Source organism: Elephas maximus, chromosome 13, assembly GCF_024166365.1.
Source record: "Elephas maximus indicus isolate mEleMax1 chromosome 13, mEleMax1 primary haplotype, whole genome shotgun sequence".
In the NCBI taxonomy this organism is placed as follows: domain Eukaryota; kingdom Metazoa; phylum Chordata; class Mammalia; order Proboscidea; family Elephantidae; genus Elephas; species Elephas maximus.
The window spans coordinates 82,607,342-82,620,027 of record NC_064831.1 but is presented as its reverse complement, the minus strand read 5'-3'; the positions used below and the strand labels follow the sequence as shown (position 1 = coordinate 82,620,027).

Below are 12,686 nucleotides of genomic sequence, written 5' to 3'. Positions count from 1 at the left end.
GGGGGAAATCAGTTGATGTTACCCTACTCTAGACAGCAAAGTGGATTTCAATTGGATTTAACCAGTGTGACCCAAACTTAAGTAATTCTCAAGTCTCTGTCACCAGTTTGCCATATTTGCTTATCAGCACACTATTTTCTATTTAAATTCTGAAATTGACTTGTCTTTAGAAACTTACCCCTTTCCTGAGTAATACCATCTGTGAAAATACAGGTTTGATGTCATGGTGATATACTTATTTTAAAAACACATAAAACCATTTACACAAAAAATGTTCATCAATGAAATTCCTAAAGCCATCTTATATTATCACCAGGAGTACTAGGAGTACTTGTGCTGCCCTCTGGGGAAGACTGAATTAAACAGTTAAATATTTAAAAAGGCAAACCATAAGAAATTGATATGAAAATGGAAGAGAGTATTTATCAAATCTTTGTTGTGGGATGAAGAGTGTACTTGAAGGACTGTTTAAACTCGGAAGTCTTAGAATAAATCACAAGGGAAAATGTAGACAGATTTGACTTCATAAAAATTTAAAACTTGGTTTAGACAAAAAGTGAACCTCAACAAGCCCCAGTTCAGTGTCTTTCCTGAAATCTAAGAGGGCTGCAGGTGTGGACAGCCACAGATCTAACTGAATTTAACCAGAGGCTTATTTTTTTTTTAGAGAGAAGCAAATGCCCTTAGACAGATGCTACCTCTGTCTTCGTCTTTTCCTGTCTCTGATCCTGCTGACTCAGGGCACAATAAGTCTCTGTCCTTTTTTGTACCAACACTTTGTCTAACGCAGGGTTTCTCCTTCTTAGCACTATTACCATTTGGGCCCTGATAATTCTGTTAGAGCTCTGGTGGCATGATTAAGTTGTTGTAGGAGTTGTCCAGTGCATTGTGGGATGTTTAACAGCACCCCTGGCTGCTACCCACCAGATGCCAGTAACAACCCCTTGTTGTTGTTAGATGCCGTTGAGTTAATTCCAACTCCTGGCAACCTATGTGTGCAGAGTAGTAGAACTGCCCTTTAGGGTTTTCAAAGTTGTAATCTTTCGGAAGCAGATTGCTAGGGCTTACTTCTGGGGTGCCTCAGGGTGAGTTTGAACTGCCAACCTTTTGAATAGTAGTAGAGTGCTTAACTGTTTGCATCACTTAGGGACTCGTAACGCTCCCTACCCCTTCCCAAACTGTGACAGCCAAAAACGTTTCCAGACATTGTCTGCAAAGGGGTAGAGGACAAAACTGCCCCAGTTGAGTTTATTTTCTGCCTGGTGCCTCTTGAAGAGAACTCCCCAGCCCCCTGTCAGTCCGCCAGTGCATCCCCATCACCTTTCCAGGCTAAGCCCCAACCCCAATGCCTGTGCCTCCCTTCAAAGCCACCCAACGTTCAATTCTCCGCTCCCTTCTTCTTCTTTTCCCAGAGCACTCGATTCTGTTACAGCATGTGTCACCTCCTTGTATTTAATTATCTCATGGAATCCCAGATGGGAGGCTGGAAAGAAATCTTGTCATTCTACATAGTCTAAACTCCTCCTCTTATAGGTGAAGAAACCAAGGCTTGTGTTAGCTTCCTCACCTGCTTGCCACACTAGAATGTAATCCCCTTGAGGGCGGGATCAACGTCTTGTCACCTTGCACAGCGTCTTGTCACCTTGCACAGCGCCTTGCCCAGTGGGGACTCAGTGGATAAAACCAAACCACAATGTTAACTGGGGCTTTTCTTCTAAAATCCTCCCTGCAGTTTGCATGCTGTGTTCCTACATAATATTTACACTCATACAAGACACAGCTTCAGCTCTCAGTTAACCGTGGGATGGAGCCAGCCATCATACCAGGAACCCCAGATCGCAGATCTTTGTAGAATGAATCCCATGAATCAACAGGCATTTTTTCTTTCTAATCAGATTTTGTCTCAAACCTTATTAAAAGAAGCTTACACATTCCCCATTCACAGGGAATGCAGGTACATGCCTAGCTGAGTGACAGGAAAAGGTGATGCGGTGAGAAAAATTTGCAAAAGATAATTTGCAAAATACTGAAATTGTAGAAACATAGATGCTTAGATCATCCAAATGAGAAAATATATGTGAAGGCACCTTAAAAAAAAAACAAACAAAAAACCCGTTGCAGTAGAGTCTATTCAGACCCATAGAAACCCTACAGGACAGAGTAGAACTGCCCCATAGAGTTTCCAAGGAGCACCTAGTGGATTTGAACTGCTGACCTCTGGGTTTCCAGTGAAGGCACATAGCACACTATAAAGAACTCTAGAAAACAAGGCATGATATTGGTAATAATAATGGTCCATTTAACCCTGCTACAATAGCCTCTGCCATAGTGATGATAGAAGTTCACTACTTTAAGGTCTAAATTTTAGTATCAATCTTCTTCCCACCACTGACATAATATCCCCTCCAGGTACAGCACGCACAATAAACTAAGACAAATAAAAATAGTTATGTTAAAAAAAAAGAAACATTATGCAATCTGTTTTAGTAAAAAAAAAACTAACCAACTCATTGCCATCGAGTCGATTCCAACTCATAAGCACCCTATAGGACAAAGTAGAACTGTCCCCATAGGGTTTCCAAGGCTGTTAATCTTTATGGAAGCAGAACGCCACATCTTTCTCCCATGGAGCTGCTGGTGGGCTCAAACTGCCAAACTTTCAGTCAGCAGCCAAGCACTGGTTTAACCATTGCGCCCCCAGGAGTCCATTTTAGTAAAAAGTAAGTAACAAATCTGAATGTGCATTTCTGTACGGCCTCTTCTTCCAAGCCCAGTAGTTTATAGGCAAGGTAACGTTCGGTGTGTTGCAATCTCGCGGCTGTGTTAGAAGTTCCCGCGTTTGCGGTTTCTCGTGGGAGAGGCAGGCTCAGTAAATGAACTTTCCAGAGCTGACAGCTCTAATTGAAAGTCTGACCCAACTTAAACTGTTGATTAGTTTTGAGACTAGAAGATTAAACTAAATTACAATTCATGAATTTGTAAATGGTTTGTCCTTCACTTTTGTTCGGGAGGGGGGCTGCTGAATGTGTGTGTCCCTGTATATGCGTTTTTTAATTTACACATAAAATCCACAGGGATTCCTGCCTGCAGACATCTCAGGGATACGCTGTAAGTATACGGTCCCATAGACACGTGGTGGAGAGAAAAGGGAGGGAACACATGTGATTCGGGGCAGTCACATGAACACAAGCTAGGGCTTCCAACAAGGTTCCAGATGGTCAAGGCTGGTTTTTGATGTGGCAATTCTAAGGAGACAATGAGAAAGAACATCACAGTGACGGGGAAGGAATGGCCCCTCCAACGTCCTGGAGTCTGGAGCCTTGAGCACCTGCGATAAGAAGAGAAGCAGGCATCCAACCAGCTGACCTGTGCTTGGATGGCCCACAGCTTACTCGGCTAGGAGCTTTCTAAATTTGTTGTCAGCTGTTATGGATTGAATTGTGCCCTCCCCCTCCCCACAAAAAAAAAGTATATGTTTAAATCTTAACCCTGGTACCTGTGAATGTGACCTTGTTTGGGAAAATATGGACTTTCTTTGAAGATATTTTCAGGTAAACTAACAAGGTCATTCAGGAGTAGGATGGTTCTTAATCCTATATGACCAATGTCTTATAAATGGAAGTAGAAATGGAAACAGAGTCACAAGAAGATGCCCTAGGAAGATGCTGTTATGGATTGAATTGTGCCCCCTCAAAATATATATTGAAATCCTAATCCGTGTACCTGGAAATATAACCCCATTTGGAAATCATTACTATTAGTTGCAATTGAGTCGACTCCCACTCATGGTGACCTATGTTTAACAGAATGAAATATTGACTGGTCCTGTGCCCCATCTTCATAATTGCTGGTTTGGAAAAAAGGGGTTTCTTTTGTAATGTTAATGAAGTCATGCCAGAGTAGAGTGGGTCCTAAACCTAATGACTTCTGAGGTATTAAGAAGAGTAGAATAGACATAGAGACACACACAGTCAGAAGACATCATATGAAGACAGACACACACGGCAGAGGCATTTACACCAGGAACTCCCAGGAATGCACTACTAGAAGCTGAAATAGAAAAGGGTGGACTTCCCTCTAGAGCCATTCCTTGAATTTGGACTCGTAGCCTCCTGAACTGTGAGATGATAAATTTCTGTTCATTAGAGCCACCCCTTTAGTGGTATTATGTTAAATAAGTCCTAGGAAACTAAGATACAGGCATCCCTCCATCTGAGAGATGGTCAGAACCCCAGCCTTGATTGATTAAGGGCAGACCTCCACCACGACAATGAATGTATCTTCGGTCACCCTTGTTGTTGTCGTTAGGTGCTGCAGAGTCGATTCCAATGCATAGTGACTCTATCTACAACAGAACAAAACACTGCCCGGTTCTGAGCTATCCTCACAATCATTGCTGTGTTTGAGCCCATTGTTGCAGCCACTGTGTCGATCCATCTCAATGAGGTCTTCTTTTTTGCTGATCCTCTACTTTACCAAAGCATGATGTCCTTCTGCAAGGACGGGTCCCTCCTGATAACATGTCCAAAGTACATGAGATGAGGTTTTGCCATCCTGATTCTAAGGAGCATTCTGGCTGTACATCATCCAAGACAGACTTGTTCGTTCTTCTGGCAGTCCACGGTATATTCAATATTCTTTGCCAACACCATAATTCAAAGGCATCAATTCTTCTTGGGTCCTGCTTATTCATTTTCCAGCTTTTGCATGCATTTGAGGTGACTGAAAGTACCGTGGCTTGGGTCAGGTGCATCATCGTGCTCCAAGTGACATCTTTGCTTTTTAACACTTTTAAGAGGTCGTTTGTGGCAGATTTGCCCAATGCAATGCGTCTTTTCATTTCTTGACTGCTGCTTCCGTGGGTGTCGATTGTGGATCCAAGTAAAATGAAATCCCTGACTACGTCAGTCTTTCTCTGTTTATCATGATGTTGCTTACTGGTCCAGTTGTGAGGATTTTTATTTTCTTTATGTTGAAGTGTAATCCATACTGAAGGCTGTGGTCTTTGATCTTCATTAGTAAGTGCTTGAAGTCCTCTTCACTTTGAGCAAGGAAGGTTGTGTCATATGCAAATCACAGGTTGTTAATGAGTCTTCCTCCAATGCTGATGCCATATTCTTCTTCATATAGTCCAATTTCTCGGATTATTTGTTGAGCATACAGATTGAATAAGTACAGCGAAAGGACAAAACCCTGATGCACACCTTTCCTGACTTTAAACCACACAGTCTCCCCTTGTTTCCCTTGTTCTATTCAAACGACTGCCTCTTGGTCTATGGCTCTGCAGGGCACAGTTAAAGTGTTTTGGGATTCCCATTCTTTGCAGCGTATCCATGATTTGGTATGATCCACACAGCAAATGCCTTTGCATGGTCAATAAAGCACAGTTAAACATCTTTCTGGCATTCTCTGCTTTCAACCAAGATCCATCTGACATCAGCAATGATATCCCTCATTCCATGTCCTCTTCTGAATCTGGCTTGAATTTCTGGCAGTTCCCTGTCAATATACTGCTTCAACTGTTTTTTAATCATCTTCAGTGTAATTTTACTTGCATGTGATATTAATGATATTGTTGGATAATTTTCTAATTCTGTTGAATCACTTTTCTTTGGAATGGGCACGAATATGGATCTTTTCCAGTCAGTTGGCCAGGTAGCTGTAGTCCAAATTTTTTGGCACAGACAAGTGAGGGCTTCCAGTGTTGCATCGATTTGTTGAAACATCTCAGTTGGTATTCTGTCAATTCCTGGAACCTTGTTTTTTGCCAATTCCTTCAGTGTAAAAAAAAAAAATTTTTTTTTTTCAGTGTAGCTTGCACTTTTTCCTTCAGTACCATCTGTTCTTGATCATATGTTACCTCCTGAAACGGCTGAACATCGAGCAATTCTTTTTGGTACAGTGACTATGTATTCCTTCCATTTCTTTCGATGCTTCCTGCATATTGTTCAATATTTTGCCCATAGAATCCTTCAACATTGCAACTCGAGGCTTGCATTTTTTCTTCAGTTCATTTGGCTGCAGAAATGCTGAGTCCATACTTCCCTTTTGGTGTTCTGACTCCAGGTGTTTGTACATTTCACCATAATACTTTATCTTCTTGAGCCACCCTTTGAAATCTGTTCAGTTCTTTTACTTCATCATTTTAGGTATTTTACATTCAAGAGCAAGTTTCAGAGTTTCTTCTAACATCCATTTCGTTTTTTTCTTCCTTTTTAATGGCCTTTTGCTTTCTTCATGTATGAGGTACCTGATGTCATCCCACAATTCATCTGGTCTTCGGTCATTAGTGTTCAATGCATCAAATCTATTTTTGTATTTTGGCTCTCATGGACTTGTTTTAATTTTCTTCAGCTTCAATTTGAACTTGTGTATGAGTCATTGATGGTCTGTTCTGCAGTCAGCGCCTGGCCTTGTTCTGACTGATGATATTGGGTTTCTCCATCATCTCTTTCCACACACGTAGTCATCCTAATGCAGTGGAAAACATGGTGCCCCACCCTTTGGATTGGGCCAGTTTGTACTTCTGGAGAGGCTCTATCACAGAGTTTGATTCCCTTTGAGCAAGAGGCAGTTGCATGATTCCTCTTCCATGGTCTTGGCAATTTGTCTTGTAAGACCACCCCCTACCACCTGGAACCCCCTGCACTAGCAGAGAACTTCTTCCAAGCTTCACAGTAATTCCAGTCTGAGGAATCTTCAGTAGACACCACTGAGTTGTCCTTGAGGAAGGATTTGTACCCATTCACCAGATGGTCAGGGATGATTTAACTGCTGGGGTCTTCAGGGGACATGGAGTTCAGGTCATACTTCTCAAATGCAAAGAACTTAGGGTCTATTGCATCCATGCCATTTACCCCCTGGTTATCAGTGCAGCCAGTCTTTCCAATAACATTCCATAGCAACTCCAAGCCTTCTTTATTCTCTAGGCTATGGGTTGGTAAACTCCCTTTAAAGGCCAGAAAGTAAATATACCCACTTCTTACTTATTGACATGGTTAGTTTCCAAAGACCAAGTTGTTATGTAAAAAGCAGTGTTATATGAAAATGGAGGATGACCACATCAGGTTACAAAATGGAGGATGACCACGTCATTACATAACTGCCAAATTACTTCATTATATAACTGCCAAATTATGTCATTACTTAACTGTCAAATTATATCATTACATAACTGCTAAATTACATCATTACATAACTGCCAAACCACTGGGAATCATGACCCTGCCAAGTTGACACATAACCATCACAGCCAATGTCACTCTCTTCTGTTTGTTACTGCCAGATGTACGTGATTAATGCTTAAAATAGTTGAACAGTAGATTTTTTTACTATTGTCATAAATCTGAAATGTCAGCTAATGAGACAGTCAATAAGACAGGAGTAGGTATTTTGGGCTTTGTGGGATAAGGGGCAAAATAGAAAGTATGATATGCATATTTACGTAACAAAAGAGAAAACAAATTTTTTGCATTTTTATTGACAAAATTGAAAATATAATAACACTAAATGAGTAAAAAAAAATGCTCTTCTAATAAGAAGAACGTAATTCTTTTTTTGGGGGGGAAGGGTGATACCATTTCACCTAATTGGGGTTTAAAAATGTTCCCTGTCATCCTCATACAAAGGCGGCCTCATTCTCGGACAAAGACTTCCTCTACTTTTTGGAAACACTGTGATCTTCCCTCCTGCGAACTCACTGGGATGTGCGACCTGCACTTCTCTTTTGGCACTTCTCCTAAAAGTGTTGGAGAAGTTTCCACATGGGGATGCAGGTTAAGAGCATAGGCTCTGGGATAAGACTCCTTGGGTCTGGATTCTATCTCCATTCATCATTAGCTAGGTGATCTCTGACTACTGTTAACATACCTAGAAGCTCCAGCTTGTTCCTCATCTATAAGTAATAGTAACTACTTCACAGGGTGGTTGTAAAGATTAAATGAGCTAATGAATGCAAACATTTAGAACAGTGCATAACATTTTGTAAAGCACTCAATATTCATGCTTTTGATTTTTTTTCAACCATTTAAAAAGGTAAAACCAGCCTTGTTTGAGGGCCATATCATTGCAGGTGGTGGCAGGATATGACCTGGGAGCCATAGTTTGCCGACCCTGCTCTAGGATGTTCGGAGCAACACACACCTCATCCTCCAAGTGGGAGGCATCTTTGCCTTATTTCGCCTCGATGGCATACTTCAGGTTGAGGTAGGCTTCTGCTCCAATAAGCACAGCTTTCATGAAGTCACAGCTCCAAGAGGGAGGATCATGAAGTCTTGCACCACCAGCTCATTACCAATGTGGGAACTACCATGGATTCCGCTGAAAGCTGGAACTGTCTGGTCACTTTGGGATAGCCAGCTAGGACCCAGTAGCTCCAGCTTTACAGGCAGCAAGTGACACTCCTAGCGTGGTGTTTGCACCAAATTTAGATTTATTCTCAGTGCCATCCAAGTCCATCACCAGTTTGTCACTTGCCTCCAGTTACACAACACTCAGCTTGTTGCTCGTCTTATTGTTGTTGTTAGTTTCCATCAAGTTGGCATGGCGGCCCCATGTATAACAGAATGAAACATTGCCCAATCCTGCATCACGCTCCTGATCGTTGGTACGCTCAAGTCCATTGTCATAGATGCATTGTATTTCGGGTGCCTTCCAACCTAGGAAGCTTATGTTCGAGCACTACATCAGGCAATATTCTGTTATATTGGCTGATTTTTGGAAAGTAGATAGCCAGGTCTTTTGTCCTAGTCTTTCTTAGTCGGGAAGCTCCACTGAAAGTTGTCCACCATGGGTGACCCTGCTGGTATTTGAAATACCAGTGGCATAGCTTCCAGCATCACAGCAACATGCAAGCCACCGTAGTGTGAGAAACTGACAGATGGGTGGTGGTCTTACTCATCAGGCCAGGACTGATAGCTTTACTGAGAAGCATAATAGCCTTTGAGACACTTTTTCCTCATATGAACCTTATGATTATACCGAAGCTCTTGGACCTCAAAGATACCAATTGAGACACTGCTGGGCATCACAGCTGTGAAGACACTAGTGTTGGGTCCAACCTTGATAGTGAGGTTTCCATGATAGTTGAGATATGTGGCATTGGGCTCCTGAGAGTGCTGTAGGTGCCAAGAGGGAGTGATAACTGAGCAAGCTCTGGGTCTCTCTATCCCCTGAGCTTTCCTCATCAATTGCTCAGATCCTTTTGCTTGCTGTCCCTTCTTCCTTCACTTTAAATATTAGTTTGATTTGATTTATCCATTTGCTCTGATTTCAGCAAACTTTTGCTTGTTAGCCAGCTCTCTAAGGTGTACAAAAAGGTACCAGCTCACTTTCAGCTCTCTCCTTTGCTTGTCTTCAGAAAACATCTAGGAGAACTTGCGTGTTTCCCTAGTCTTCATATAAAAGCAGTTGTAGGCATCTGTACCTCAAAATACGAGCAAACGAGTCACTCGTGTGCCAAGCATTTTCCATCACGCTTATCCCTGATCTTTCTGCTTTCTCACTATGAAATAGTGGGTCACCCATAACAAGGGGCCCATATAACTTATCATCCAAAACAGCATACTTTCAGAGTGATGGAGACACCTGTCAGAGAGGACGCATACACCAGAACTACCAATTTATGTGGGATGCGCAGTCTAGCCATCTTATCAAGGAGATGGACTTTATAATAAACTTCTAAGAGAATGCTGCCTTCCAAAATCCCTACCGCTCTAAAACCCAGACACAAAAGCAATTCAAACTCAGAGGTGCGGTGGAATATTACTCAGCCATAAAGAGGAATGAAATCCTGACACATGCCACAATATGGATGAGCCTTGAAAACACTGCGCTGAGTGAAATCGGTCAGTCACAACAGACCAAATATTGTGCAATGCTACTTATATGAAATATCTAGAATAGGCAAGTATACAGAGATCAGAGTTAATTAGTAGTTTCAAAGGGGTAGGAGGGAGGGGGGAAAGGAGACATGAGGCTTAGTGGACACCAAGCTTCCATCGGGGTGATGGGTGAGTTCAGACATGGCGAGTGGTGATGGCTGAACGACATGATGAACGCATTTAATGTCTCTGAACGGTACGTGTGAAGGTTGCTGAAACGGCAAATGTTTGGTTACTTATTGTTGGTGTTAGTTGTCGTTGAGTCGATTCTGACTCATGGTGACCCCATGTGTGCACAGTAATGAGAGGCCACCAGGAGGTGATGGCAACCGAGTGAAGGGACTTTCCGCTGCAGGGATGACCAGGGTTTTCAAGGCTTTGACCTTTCAGAAGCAGATAGGCAGGCCTTACTTCCAAGGCACTTCTGGGTGGCTTTGAACTGCCAACCTCTCAGTTAGTATTCCAGTGTTTAATCATTTGTGGCACTCAAGGACTCCTTTGTTATACAACACATACATATATGTATGTGTGTGTATATATACGTATATGTACAGACACATGTATGTATATATGTATATACATACATACCCATATACATATGTATATATAACCCCCAAAACCAAATCCGCTGCCGTCAAGTCGATTCTGATTCATAGCAGCACTGCAGGACAGAGTAGAACTGTCCCGTGGGTCTCCAAGGCTGTAATCTTTACGGAAGCAGATTGCCACATCTTTTTCCCACAAAGTGGCTGGTGGGTTCAAACCACTGACCTTTCAGTTAGTGGGTGAGCGCTTAGCCACTGTGCCTCCAGGGCTCTCTCTCTAAAGTATATATATAGTATATATACAGTGTGTGTGTATATATATATATTATGTGTGTGTGTATATATGTATATTGTGTGTGTGTGTGTGGCATAGTGGTTAAGAGCTATGTCTGCTAACCAAAAGGTCAGGAGTTCAAATCTACCAGCCACTCCTTGAAAACTCTATGAGGCAGTTCTACTCTGTCCTATAGGGTCGTTATGAGTCAGAATCAACTCGACAGCAATGGGTTTGGTTTGGTATACATATATATATGTATATACATACATACATATATATATACAGTGAAATTTGTAAGAGCCAGAACTCAACAGGACTGCCTTGTTTCTATGGGTCTCACAAGTTTTCCACCTTTGACAGGGTGCAGTCTTACCACTTTTCTATTGCTGTTTTTCTATTAGTAGAGAATATCTGAGTTTTCTTTCTTGGACAGGTTTCTGCCTTACACGGGTTTGGGCTTTCACAGGTTTTACTTGTGTGTGTGCAATTCTGACTCAGAGAGATCCAATAGGACAGAGTAGAACTGCCCCCTAGATTTTCCAAGGAGCGCCTGGCGGATTTGAACTGCCGACCTTTAGGTTACCAGCCGTAGCACTTAACCACTACGCCACCAGGGTTTCCTGTGTGTGTATATGTGTACACATATATGCATATGTAGATCTATACATATAGACAGATAAGTTGTTGTTAAGTGCCACTGAGTTGATTCCAACTCATCGCGACCCCATGTACAACAGAAGGAAACACTACCTGGTCCAGCGTTGTCCTCACAATTGTTGTAATGTTTGAGTCCACTGTTGCAGCCACTGTGTCAATCCCTGTCATTGAGGGTCTTCCTCTTTTTCACTGACCCTCTACTTCACCAAGCATGATGTCCTTCTCTGGGGACTATTACATATATATATATATATATATATATATATATATATATATATACACATACTACAATTAAAACAAATAACAAATACTCAGAAGCGCTCCATATTGATGCTGTTGTTGACCCGGGGGTGGTGAGAAGTTGGAAAACTTGCCTAGGCCCCCACAGGTACTAAGTAGGAAAGCAGGATTTGAACCTAGCAGGCTGGCTCAGGAGCCCAGGCTTTTAATCAGTATGCCAAGCAGCTGGCTCACACCCATTAGCATTTAAATATGTGTTGCTTTTCTCATCATAAATAAACAATCCTGCTGGAATTCTCTTTCTCTCATGAGCACTGCACAAACTTCTTCAAGGACTCATCTACACTGCCTCGCTATTTCCTCATACCCCATCCCACTCCAGTCTGGCTCCCATCAGTCTATCAAAGGAGCTCGTGCACGATCACCTTGCAGTGGACGTTTTTCTTTCCCTGTCTAACTGGAACGCTCGCCAGTGATTGACAACGGTGGCCGATTTCTCCCTCCTGGATGGGTAAAGTCAGGGCTGCCAGGATCTGGCTCCAGCTTCTGCCTGGACCACAGGGGGCCCTGGACAGACCTTCTTCTCTCTGGGAGAGGGAGGCAGATGTCCCCTAGAGGCTCCCTCTTGAGGAAATACCATTGAGAAGAGACACCACGAATGACCCCAAGGAAAGGGATGGGTTACAGTCTTCAGGGCATCTTTGAGATTTCTTCTAGAAGGCTCAAAAATCCCATATTTCAAATGATCTTTTCTCAACACTTTAACATCAAAGTCCTATTTACAAAGATACAAAATCCCCCCTTGATTCTTATTGTTCCCCTAGCAGAGCATGTCCCCAATTAAAAATCTCTATTTTCTCCATATTCACACCCAACAAAATTTTGTTAAGTGTTGCTTTCTATAGTTTTTCTGACAAAACAATTGTTAGGTGCCATCAAGCTGATTCCAACTCATAGCAACCCTAAAAACAACAGAATGAAACACTATCTGGTCCTGCGCCATCCTCGCAACTGTTGCTATGTTTGAGCCCATTGTTGCAGCCACCATGTCAACCCATCTTGTTGAAGGTCTTCCTCTTCTTTGCT

The 12,686-nt window shown here is 42.3% G+C and overlaps 1 protein-coding gene and 1 pseudogene across 2 annotated transcripts in view; both read right to left on the bottom strand.

Moving 5' to 3' along the window:
• The window catches only part of ST8SIA2 (ST8 alpha-N-acetyl-neuraminide alpha-2,8-sialyltransferase 2), an 87,078-nt gene that overhangs the window by 38,207 nt on the left and 36,185 nt on the right, over window positions 1-12,686 (bottom strand). The window lies entirely within an intron of this gene.
• On the bottom strand, window positions 6,467-8,532 carry LOC126057274 (alpha-enolase-like; annotated as a pseudogene).